The sequence below is a fragment of the Schistocerca serialis genome, chromosome 5, assembly GCF_023864345.2.
Source record: "Schistocerca serialis cubense isolate TAMUIC-IGC-003099 chromosome 5, iqSchSeri2.2, whole genome shotgun sequence".
Classification (NCBI taxonomy): domain Eukaryota; kingdom Metazoa; phylum Arthropoda; class Insecta; order Orthoptera; family Acrididae; genus Schistocerca; species Schistocerca serialis.
The window spans coordinates 237,903,322-237,916,237 of NC_064642.1; the positions used below are offsets into that span (position 1 = coordinate 237,903,322).

The 12,916-nt window shown below is 44.0% G+C and overlaps 1 protein-coding gene across 2 annotated transcripts in view; it reads right to left on the reverse strand.

The window, feature by feature from the left end:
* LOC126481064 (neural proliferation differentiation and control protein 1) overlaps positions 1–12,916 on the reverse strand; it is a 1,141,454-nt gene that overhangs the window by 500,518 nt on the left and 628,020 nt on the right. The gene's annotated exons all lie outside the window — the stretch shown is intronic.

The following is a 12,916-nucleotide window of genomic DNA, read 5'->3' on the forward strand; positions in this document are numbered from 1 at the left end:
ACAAATGTCGTCTTTGTTAGAGATACACAGCTACTGTGTCGATCTGACTGTGTCTGCACGATGTCACGCAGCCTTATACACATTCAGCGAAGTGACAATTGTAGGTAAAAACATGGCCCTACACAGACGTTCTACTGTTTTCCTACTTATTCGTCATGTGTGACACTGCAGTAGAGCGATGCCCACCAAAGAAGCCGTATTATTTACATTTACTTTCCGCATATACACCGCGAGCGCCATATGACAGGGCCTCTTCTCGATGTCGATTTGTACTTCGTGTCCTTTGTGTCGGTCTGCAGGAAGCCGCTGTTGATCGAGCGACATGCATTACACAATGCAATCACAACCCCTATGCTAGCAGAACTCCTTATGAGGGGGAAATACAGGCTCTAGTCCCCCGCCCCCCCCCCCCCCCACCTGGCACCAACCCACAACTGCCTCAAACAGCTGATACCAATGCATAATAGCATTACAAGTTGACCCTTTTCATGATGACATATAGCATTTAACAGCAGAAAATACATAGGAACCACGCCTGTTGTGTGTGGACACAAGCTAGGCTCCTCTCCAGAAACAGCGAGAAGCTACAATGGGAATAGGTTCAGGTGGCGTTGATGCACCTATGGTAAGAGTTCCGACACCTCTGATGCCGTTGGAATCTCGTGGAAACTCAGTTGCCACCGAGTCTGCCCAAGCGCAACATCTAACCGGTCTACCCTCAGTTGAAGGCCAGTGGCGGACAATGGTGGGTTCGAGAAACTCTGGACGGAGTGCGAATACGGGATCTGCCGTTTTACGACTTAACAACAGCTGCCAGGTGTTACAAATGTTGATACATCTGTGCCAGTACGAGGGGCGTAATATGTTGGGCCAGTGGCGAATTTTACTGACAAGTCTCATCGAGTGGAGAAAATAGGTATGCTGGACGTTTGGAAGGCATACGATAGATGGGTAACGGAGCCCCACCCCTCCGCCGGCCGCGGTGGCCGTGCGGTTCTGGCGCTGCAGTCCGGAACCGCGGGGCTGCTACGGTCGCAGGTTCGAATCCTGCCTTGGGCATGGGTGTGTGTGGTGTCCTTAGGTTAGTTAGGTTTAAGTAGTTCTAAGTTCTAGGGGACTTATGACCTAATACGTTGAGTCCCATAGTGCTCAGAGCCATTCTGAACCCCACCCCTCCCCTCGAGGAAATTACAACGTAGGTCGGAAAGAGGGCTAGTGTACACTTGGTATAGTTGCCGGGAGGTCTCGTCCGAGAGGGGAGAGCTCTGCCAGCGGCTAGGGAACGCACTATGTCTGACAGGTTGCCACTTGTGGCTGATGTCGCAACGAATGACACCTGACACTTGGGTTTCGAGGTCATCCGCGGTTCCTTTGTGCGGCTGGCTGTATTGGTGAAGACAGCTAGCATCGCACATGGTGTGGAAGCACGGCTCGCCATTTGCAGTATTGGACCTGTGGTCGACCGATCTAGTCTGAATACGAGTGGAAGTAGTAATACGTATTGGCAAGTGAGTAGTAACAAAGATGGGTCGAACTTGGTAATGAGAGGCTTTTATAGCCCGCATCACTCGGGAGCTGAAGTGGCGGAGCGTTCAAAGAAATTTTCGATAGTATCAATAGTAAGTTTTCAGATAATGATTTTGCAAAACGGAGATATTAGTTTGCCCCCCTATACAACGGAAGAATCATTTGATTAAAACTGACGACAGAGACACTGATTCTTCCTGAACGGTTTTTGTTCTGACAGTTACTTCAAGCACATTGAGAACCGGCTCGTAAGACAAGGTCTTAGACCACCTACATTAACTAACAGACTTGAACGTTTCAAACGAATTAAGTTAGAGGAAGGAAAGAGTGACTGTAAGGCTGTTGTAACATCAATGGCTACGAGTGTTACAAGGTTTGTTAAGAATGACAGGGAAATTCTTTGCTTATCAAGAGTGACAGCAAACAGACTGCGGAGCAGCCAACATAAAATATTAAGTGATGGTGCGGATCACGAACAGATAAAGTTCATCATAACTGACGCCATGTCTTACGAACAGTGACCCTTTTGTTGTAATAAACACCATATGGACCACAATCTTTTATTTATTTACCGACAGCCGGTTTCATTCTGCGCTGCAGATCATCTGCAGGTCTAGGTTGGAACAAAAAGACAATAACAATAATGATTTTACAGAAGTGTGATTTTACGAACACCTGTCTCATGGATAGCAGAAATAGCAAAAAACTATTATGAACTCCCACGTACCTAGCGCCGAAAAGTGGGACAAATGATCGTAATATCACACTTCTGTCAAGTCGTTCTTGTTGTTGCCTTTTTGTTCCAACATAGACCTGAAGATGATTTGCATCGCAGATTGAAACCGGTTGTTGGTTACTAATAAAAATTTGATCCAGATGTTGTTTGTTTATTTAAGATGAAGTTCAAAAGGATCATACAACATGTCTTATACCCGAAGGTGCCGAGCAAGGTTATAGGGAGTGGAAAAGACCCCCAGTGGTTCAATGGCCACGTTAGAAAGTTGCTACGAAAACAGACAGCTTCATCACAGATGTAGTTAAAGTCTAGTTCACAAACAAAAGCTGAACGAATCCAAAATGAAAGTAAAGACAGCAATGTGCGAAGCGTTAATAAAACTTAGAGTAAAATTTTTTCCAATTTATCTGACTGAAAACCCAAAATATTAAGGTCTCACGTTAGGTAAGTGGACCCAAACCATTTATTCAGTCATTAATATTGAATTTGGACTTCCGAAATGTTTTCACCACGGAAAATCGTAATAGGTTTTCTGCTCTCAATCATCACACGAACACTGAAGCCGCAGATATTGAAATAAGAGACCACGAAATAGAAAATGTATCCCCTCTCTGTTTTCGTAGTTTAAGAGTCTAAAAAAAGTGCTCTAAGATTGCTGAGAATAGTTTTGGTGATTATGGAAGCTCCTTGTCTGAAATCCCTATTCATTTTTAATTTTTCACTGAATGATGATGATCTGTAATTCAAGCTGCAGTACTGACATAAATATTCTCCAGTACACTAGGTTTGGAAAATTAATAATGCGCTATTCAAGAGCTGACATTACAGGTTTTCTCCGAACCAAGTCAAAAATTTTCTCAGTCTATATGAATGCCAGATAAAGTGGTAACGCTGTCAATGTACCGCTCTATAATTTAGTTCGTATCCTGTAAATAGATTAACGGGCCATTCTAAACACCTCAAGACCTTTTCTCCTGCCTTCTCCTGCCTCCCAGATCTCCTGAGCCCGATCTTTATACAGCTGCCTATGCTTTCAAAGCTCCACTCCCCTCCCCCCCCCCCCTCCCCCCTCCCTCGGCCACCGGATATCGGCGAGCCCTTTCAGCAGAACTCATCCATCACGAGCAAAGCCTGTGTCTGGATCTTAGCAGCATAGGGGCTCCATTAAATCTGTTTCAGAGCTTCGCCTGAAGGGTGCATTGAACTGTCAGATATGCAGGCATTCTGTTCCTTTCACCCGTCAGGGGCTTTCCTCCGCACATTCAGCAGCCGTATGCTGACACAGCTGTTAGGCAGGTAGGGCTCAACCTGTTGCTGGCTTTATTTCTGTTCATTCAGGCTCTACCTGGGACAGAAACATTGCACTCGCGAGACTGTTTTATGTCTCTTGTGATGTACGGCGTACTTCAATGGGTTACCCACGTCAGAGGTTGGTATCGTTGAGAAATGTTCTCTCTCCCAACTTTAAGACAAGCAGTATTGTGGCCACTTTCGATAGCTCGCAGTACACTTTTGCATCGCCTAACAGCGCCACCAAACGTGGTCGCAACGTCGCTACCATTTAAGACATACACCACCTTATCAAAAGTAACCAGACACCTCTCTGTAATGCATAAATGACTACTTGATGCCACAATAGGATCACCTATCATTATAAAAGGAGGAAGGGCGGATTGTGTTGTCAACAGAGAAGCAATAAGAGCAGATTGTGTCTGCTATAGCTGGGAAGGTGAAACTCCTATGTTATTTAATTCTGAAACTGCTGAGTGAGATTGAATGCAAGAGTCACTTTGCTAGTCTTTATCATTTCAACAGTGACCTACAGAATTTGCCCAGACAAACAGAACTCAAACTTTTCCTATTCATTAATTACTCACAATATTCAAGTATAACGCGATCTGAATGCTTTAAAATTGACTCAAAAGAATGGCCCTGAATTAGAAGAAATCCTAACTATAACCTATACATTACATTAGACACTTACCTCAAAAAAATCTTCATTACCCGAACTACTGCAATACAGCAAATGCCAATACAGCCAGCTAAATAAAAAGATTCTAACGACTGTAGGCTCTAACTACTAATAGGCATGTGTTTAGCAAAGGAAAGATTTTGTTGCAAAGCAAACAATTTATTTACCTTAATAATGTGATAACCAGTTCAAAAATCATATAATCGTGCATGACATCCAGTTCCATAAATTATATAATCATCGACAAATTACATTTCCATGACGGACACACGTCTAGATCGTCCGCATGAGCTGACACTTCAAACCTCTAACCTCCATCAATGCTAACTACTCACATCTAACTTCCATCACTGCTGGCTGTTCACCTCCAACCGCTATCTCCAACTTCCAACTGCAAGTCCGACAGCAAGAAGGTCTCTTACAGAGTGCGCACAGCGCTGTCAGATTTATTAATGCAGACCGCTACGTAGCGCTGCCAACATACAAACACATAAACAGCCTAGGTACAACTTGTGTTATGCGACACCCGCACGGAAAAGCTGAAGAAATATGACGAAGAAACAGACAGAACGAAAGGAAAAGAAGTCACTGGTTGTGACCTGAGTGACAAATCCACTAGAGGCATATCAACCCTTCTAAAGACGAAAGGTCACTATGGGATACCTGCCAATGAACAAGCTGATGCCCTAGGAGAGCAGGTATCACTACATGAAGCTATTAAATATGATAAATTCCCTCTCGCAGATGTGATACCCATGTTCGGAAAGCGGTTGTCCTCGGACTGGCAAGAGGAATGGTCGTGGACATTTAAAAAAAGGCTCTGAGCACTATGGGACTTAACATCTATGGTCATCAGTCCCCTAGAACTTAGAACTACTTAAACCTAACTAACCTAAGGACATCACACAACACCCAGCCATCATGAGGCAGAGAAAATCCCTGACCCCGCCGGGAATCGAACCCGGGAACCCGGGCGTGGGAAGAGAGAACGCTACCGCACGACCACGAGATGCGGGCAGGACATTTAAAATCAAAGGCAGTCACTACGCCTTAGTTCATCCTACGATTCAAGTTTTAACATGATACAATGAGGCACAAACATCGAGGAGCTCCACGACAATTATAGCACAGCTGAAATCTAATCATTGGAAGTTTTGTTAAACTTGTTTGTTAACACCTCTATCGGCTCCCCCCAAGCGCCACCCGTCTGTGTTTGCTGAGAGGAGGAATATCCAAACCACGTATTTCTACAATGCGCTCGGAATAGGTACCATATAAAAGTCCTTGCACGTAATCTTCAGGCTCTTGGTCGTCATATCCCAAACAGCCTCCAAACCTCGCTACATCCAACGACGTATGAACGCATAAGCTACTGTGCGAACATACCAACAGTGCCAATTTCAAGATGTAGCTCTCTGCGCTGTTAATCTAATGCTCTTGGTAGTTAGAATTCCAGGGGAAGACCAAAAGCTCAGTTAACTGACAGCATCCTCACGTGCTACTCTGCAGAATATGAAACGCTCACCCTCTAAATGCCTTACACTATGTACCTCCTATGTGTATGTGCCTGAATACCGACGTATTTATACCTGTGGCTGTAATACACACTCTGGTTCTTGTAAACTGCTCTCCTTTTCTGTCCAAATGGTACTTAGGATTTGCACCAATATTCAATTCTCTATCCGCAACTTTTGAAACAGTTCTTACAGGACATAACAAAGAATATTTTATTGTCAATTTAAATATACAGGGTGAAGCGAAATTCGCGCACTCGGGCTTCGCAGCGCTACTCCTCACATGTCAGCGGTAAACAAATGTCTCTCATAAATTTCGTCTGGCGTGTATATCCGACAGAAAAATGACATTAAAGAGTGGCAATCTGGCAACACTGTAACAACACGTATGGTAACTACCTCTGACTGCATATTTTGACCGTGGTGCACAGTTGGCGCAGTGGATAAAGTTTTGGGTTAGCATTCAGGAGTTCGAGGGTTCAATCTTGGGTTGGTGAGTGTTTTTTATTTGCTAATTTCATTCTGACATTTCATACTGTAATATACACCGTTTCTTATATCACATGTACCCTTAATTTACAACATTTTGTAAAGCTGAACACAACAAATGCACGGTGATCACTTAATATCTGACGCTGTTCATGTCTTCGTATATTCTACAACACCTGGTAAAAACACTAAACACGAACAACACTAATACGATCTGGTGGCCATTCACTCTGTCAAAGAGAGTCGCAGCTCTAATCATTTACATACCCGCCGATGATGTTTACGTGTATGAATCTACATTGTCACCCGAGCATGTCTTCTGGGTGCTTAACTGTTTTTTGCCAGGCAGTGTGTTTTGTAGGGATGCTGGACTGGAACGTTTAATTTCCACGTTACAGCTGGTTTCCTACAACTCTCCAGAGCACAATAATCGTGGGAAACGCACAGAAACAGAACTTCACATCATTCCATATGAAACTCTTTCTTAAATGAAATGTTCTTTGTCAGATAAAATTGTAATTCTTAGGTTCATCGTCAGTGGTTTCAGCTATACTTCCGCGAGGATAATGTTGTCATGTGACTTTCATGTTAGCGTTAGTTACGTGTAGCCTCAGATCTCTATGTTCCCCCTTATTTCATTGTTGATTTTCATCGGTTCCTAAATAGATTCATTGACAGAGGAATAGGAGGAGGTGGAGAACGCCCTAGCCTTCAAGTTCTCCGTTCGGGAACCCAATAGACTGATTTTTGATGTCATTTAAAAGCTCCTGTGTATGGAATCCCGTTACAAGATGCAGTTCGTCTTTCTGCCCGTACTGTGGGACGTTGCGAAAGCATACGCAAGATTCTTCATCTACGATTGCTTTCCTCCTTCCCCCCCCCCCCCTCTTTGTGTCCGTCTCCTCCTTCCCATCTCTGACTGTTCATATCTTCCTCCCCTCTTCTCTCCCCACGTAATCACCCAGACGCCAGTAAGAGGTTGCTGGTTCTTATACCCACAGCATTTCCTTCCAGATAACGAATAATAAGTGTACCAAATTTGGCTGAAGTCGAACTAAGAGTTTGCGAGGCGTTTTTCTCCCGTGGTTTTGTCCGCGTAAGCACACGTCACGCATATTTAACATATTTAACCTGTACTCCTACGAATTTTGCCTTTCAGTTTCATTTTCACGCAGCTCAATGTTAATGACGACATATCTCCTCAACTAAGTGTCGTACAATGTTCAGCGGCGTATGTGGATACTGTTTGCGGAATGTGTTGCGAATAGCGTTGCTAGTAAAGACATAATAAATTAAAACGTCATGCATGATGCGGTAGTTTTTCACGCATCTGAGAATGTGACGTCATTACTCCTGATCTATTGTTGTTGTGGTCTTCAGTCCGAAGACTAGTTTGATACAGCACTTCATGATACTCCATCCTGTGCGATCCTCTTCACCTCCGAACAACCACTGCAACTTATATCCTTCTGAACCTGCTTATTGTATTCATCTCTTGGTCACCCTCTACTTTTACCCATCAGTCTTCCCTCCAATACTAAACAGGTGATCTCTTGATGTCTCAGATTGTGTCCTATCAGCCCGCATCTCGTGGTCGTGCGGTAGCGATCTCGCTTCTCACGCCCGGGTTCCCGGGTTCGATTCCCGGCGGGGTCAGGGATTTTCTCTGCCTCGTGATGGCTGAGTGTTGTGTGCTGTCCTTAGGTTAGTTAGGTTTAAGTAGTTCTAAGTTCTAGGGGACTGATGACCATAGATGTTAAGTCCCATAGTGCTCAGAGCCATTTGAACCATTTTTGTGTCCTATCAATGGAACTCTTCTTTTGGTCAAGTTGTACTATGAGCCTTTAATGTCATATTTTTGTAGGTACATTCAGCGGCATACGCTCAATTTTCAGCGAAATGTGCTGCGAATAGAGTTAGTAATAAAGAACTAACAATTTAAACGTCATGCATGGTGCAGCAGTTTTTCACGCACCTCAGTGTTTTTATATCGTATCTCTTGAACTATGTATCGTACAGTGTTATAATTTTGCAGGTACGCTCACAGGCATATATGAATACTGTCTACAACGCATGGTACGGAAACAGTTTGTAGTAAAAAAGTATAAATAAAAACGTCATATCTGTTTTGCTGTATGAATAGTGAAAATGTAATAAGCAATAAACTTTTTCTCTTTCATCATTTTGCGTGGTTTGTCAGCGAGAAAAGAGTATTGTTAGGGTTTGAAATTATGCGTAAAGTTTGTTGCAAGTCACTAAGCGTACTCTTACTGAAATACTGGGTGAATGAGAGGTGGGTATTTGCTCGTCGTTGGCTACATTTCTTTTTCACCCCCACGCCCGCCGCTTCGATAAGCAGGTAGTTCTTATCCCAACAGATATTCTTTCCAGATTGTAAGTGAAATGTGTACGAATTTTTGTTGAAACTGGTCCAGTGGTTTAGGACCAGGTACGGGACATAAATGCGTGTACACACACACACACACACACACACACACACACACACACACACACACACACACAGATTCATACGTAATCCCTTTTGATAAAATATATATGGCTTATGTACACTGTCCCATCGAAAAAACTTTGAACTGATTTTACTGCTGACGTAAAAAAGTGTCAGTGCAGTTACTACGGTGGTACCTTGAACTAACAACTGGAAACAACAGATGTGCTTCACCTAGTCATTTGTCAACAGGCAGTGTTAAGTAGTGGACGTGCAGCAGTAGCATGTCAACACTGTTATGTCACAAATTGCAATGGAGCAACGTCTCTAAATCAAGTGTTCAAGGCAGTCTCCAGATACCTTCAAGAAGAGAAAATAAGTGTGCAAAAGTTTGTTCGGAACATCTTCACTCCCCGATAAAAACAACGGTGCGTGTCGCCTCCCGCGACTAGATTGAAATGGCAAACACGGACTGTACTTTTGTGTAAAAAATAATCATGGATAGTGAGTGGTGATGATATCAATACCAACGCACCAGCAAAAGATAAAGTGCAGAAATTCTCGTAAGGGTCACCCTGCTGATGACATAACCGACATCCAAGCCAATGTGACGCTCAAGTTAAATAACATCTCAAAGTTGAGTAACATCCCAAAGAAGGTCTTTTCTAACAGTTTCACACAGTTCATGATTGTATGAACGTTTCGTGGACAAGGCTCAAATGGACAGAGAACATGTAGAACACCTGGAGCACTAAACCCATCGTACAAACTTTTCTCTAGTTTTAGTAATCCAGTCTCAAAACGTTTTTGACTGACGAGGTATATATGTATAAATAAAAAGTATCCACTGCCACACAACTGACAATGATTTGAAGAGTGTAGATGTAGACGTGAAACAAGACGTGGTTAAGGTAGATGCCAGATTGAAAAAATTCTCAATTAGTGAAATTCACTAACGTGACGCGTCACTTGTAAAATCCTCGCTCTTTCAGTTTTGTTCGATGGTCTAGGACTCTCGCCAAGTTGGAATAACGGAACAGATAGATGGGATTCAAAGAAGAGCTACAGACGCGCCACACATTTGTTCAGTCATCGTGGGTGTGCCACGGACATGCTTTACAAATTGCAGTCGCGGACGTTACAAGAAAGGCGCTGGGTTCACGGAGACAGGTGTAAGGGGTCCGTAGGCCCTTACTGTAAGTTTGCGACAGCACAGGTCGACAGGACAAACAATCGATAGTGTGTGTCGGGTTGCGAGAGCGAGAGCGAGTGTTGAGACAGTAGTGTGGTACGCGCTGCGGGCCGAGCCGGGTGGAGGTCTGTTGCTGGAATGCAAGACCGTACCGGTAAAGGGAGTGGCCATCGCCGTGGTTTAACCCCTTTGTGTTAGAAATATACGGGAAAGTGAAAAAGTATAATTACTAGTGTGATTCAGTGATATTTTTTGTGCCGATATTTGTAATTACGCGTCTACCGCGCCGGCGTCATTTGGATTGCAGTGTTGGATTGCAGTGTTGGATTGTAGTGTTGGATTACAATGATTGAAATTGCGTGTGACGATAATGAATAACCAAAGGGCCTGTGCTGAGATAGCCGTTATTAATTCTGTACGACGAAGGCAGTGGCTGTCTCCTTACTTTGTGTTTTTGTGATGAATATAGGTCATTGATTAATGAAGCTGTGTTGCCGTTATTCTTGGCACCAGACATTTCTTTATTACAGCATTTGAGAAGGACAAAATGGAATGTAACATCTCCGTAGCAGTCCAATCCGATTGCCAGCCCCATTAGGTACACGGTCACATTAATTATTATCTATTTGGGCTGCTATCAGATCCCGATCGAGCGGGATAAGTCAGGAGATTAAACCGGAGTGTTACACAGACTTACAAAATTCGTAGAACCGTCGTACCAAACCAAGCTGCAAAATATACCAGTTCCTCCAACACACACATCGCTAGTGAACCCGACATGAAAATTAGAGAAATCCACAGTCTCTCTTTACACATGCCATTGACGAACGTAACAGGGGTGGGTGGACTTAGGTTTCTGGTACAATTGTACCCTGTGCCACATACCGTAAATCGGCTTACGGAAAGCGGATGTAGGTGTAGAGTGTTTTGCCTCCTCGACAGAAAGATTGTAGTACGAGAGGCGAATGCAACACATTTTTTTCTCGGTCACTTAAGACCAAAATGTGCGGAATTTGCTGTGGGACATCGTGTAATATTCCAGCTTCAGCAGTAGTTTCATGAAGTTCCGGTAGATGGCGACGTTATACTTAGCCTTCAACATGGAGGGGCGTTCCAAGCAGAAAGCTGTAATTTTTCTTTCGGCGGAAAACTAGACCATCGCAGATATTCATATGCGCTTGAAGAATGTCTACGGATACCTGGCAGTGAACAGCAGCACGATGAGTCGTTAGGCTAGGCGTCTGTCATCATCGCAACAAGATCGCGCAAACCTATCCGATCTCTCGCGTTCCGGCCGGCCACTCACAGCTGTGGCTTCTGCAATGCTGGAACGTGCGGACACTCTCATTCGAGGTGATCGTCGGATCACAGTCAAGCACCTCGCTGCACAACTGGATGTCTCTGCTGGTAGCGCTGACACACTCGTCCACCATTTGGGATAATCAAAGGTACGTGCCAGTTGGTTTCCTCGCCGCCTAACAGGGGACTTCCATCTTTTTGGCCCTTTGAAGGATGAACTCGGTGGGAAGCAGCACGTGGACGATGGGGATTTATTGATGCAGTAAGACGTTGGCTCCGACATAGACCAGTAGAGTGGTACCATGAGGGCATACAGATCCTACCAATCAAGCCGTATAAGGCCATCGCATTGAACGGAGATAATGTTGATTTTTTCTTCTTTTTTGCCAAAAGAGTGGGGAATAATATGTCACATTGGAATCCTGAATAAAACCAACCTGCTTGTGGAAAAAAAGGTGTTGCATTACTTATGGAACGCCCCTCGTATATCAGCTGTCAGCAGAATGTTTTAAAAAGATAACAGGAAAGTAGTATACTCTGTTGTTACCACGATAGAATGCTCACATTAATGTGCCGTTATAGAGCATTATTCTTAAAGTATCCGTGTTTTGTGCAACAAGTGATCACGGGGAAGGATGCGAGAAACTATTCAGCTGCTTTCTTGGCTAAAACATCATCAGTAACCTGAAAGAGCTGTGCATTTAACTGGAAAGTGAGAGCTCGAATATGCCCTGACTCGTATTTTCAATTAACCGGTACAACATTACTTACCACCTTCGGTACTGGGAGAAAACTTTCACCTGGTAAGTGTAGGCCGCTGATATCGTATAGGTTTCGGACGTCAGACTGTAGACAGGTGCGTTGCAACAGCACACCACTTTCACAAATCCAATATCGCATAGATCTCTCTACTAACAGCGGGATTAAGAGGCGGAGTGAGCAGTTAACCAGACATGAGCCCCATACTCATTAAAAGATCTAATTTACTTTCTCATGGTTTTTCTATGTCACTGAAATGAGGCTTGACATAAAACTTGCTCCTGTGCGTTCTCCGAATGAAGCTGATGTAAGCAGTCGACGTTTCAGTAATCGCCACAATCCGCTCCAACGCTGGCCGCTGCTTACTTTGCTTCCGCCGGAAAGCTCTGCGAACACAGTCCAGTTGGAAGCGTCTCTTATTTGTTTTCACACTTGTTCCACCGACCTCGTATCTGCGTGCTTCTACGCCATAAGTCCCGGACTGAGGGATTTGTGTCAGCCCTGTTTTTGTCACGATCACTATCATTCATGTATGAGACCCACATAGATAGCCGAGCGCGTTGAGACACAGCTTCCAGGACACGCAGCAGACGGCATTTGCCGTTCATCATAAAATGCGTTTCCATCAGAGAAATTTCCCACTTACCTACGCATTACAGGTGTCACAGACTCCCCAATCTTTTATTTTCCATTGGCTTTCGGTGCATGCCCATTCAGACATCTCAATAGCGAAAAGTCAGTTATGACGATACGAACGTAAGGAAAATACCTCATCCAGTCTCCGGGCGGAGGAAAATCTTAAAACGGGTCGGGAATAGGACATGAGCCCCTTCGCTTGGTAATCGGCCGCGCTGACCTCGCACCTACCGAGGCGAACTTGTTCACGTGACTCAACATCAACATTAGAAAATGATGTAAATTATATACCCTTTTTCATGTGATCGAGAGGTCGTTCATTACAACGAAACGTCCAACACTA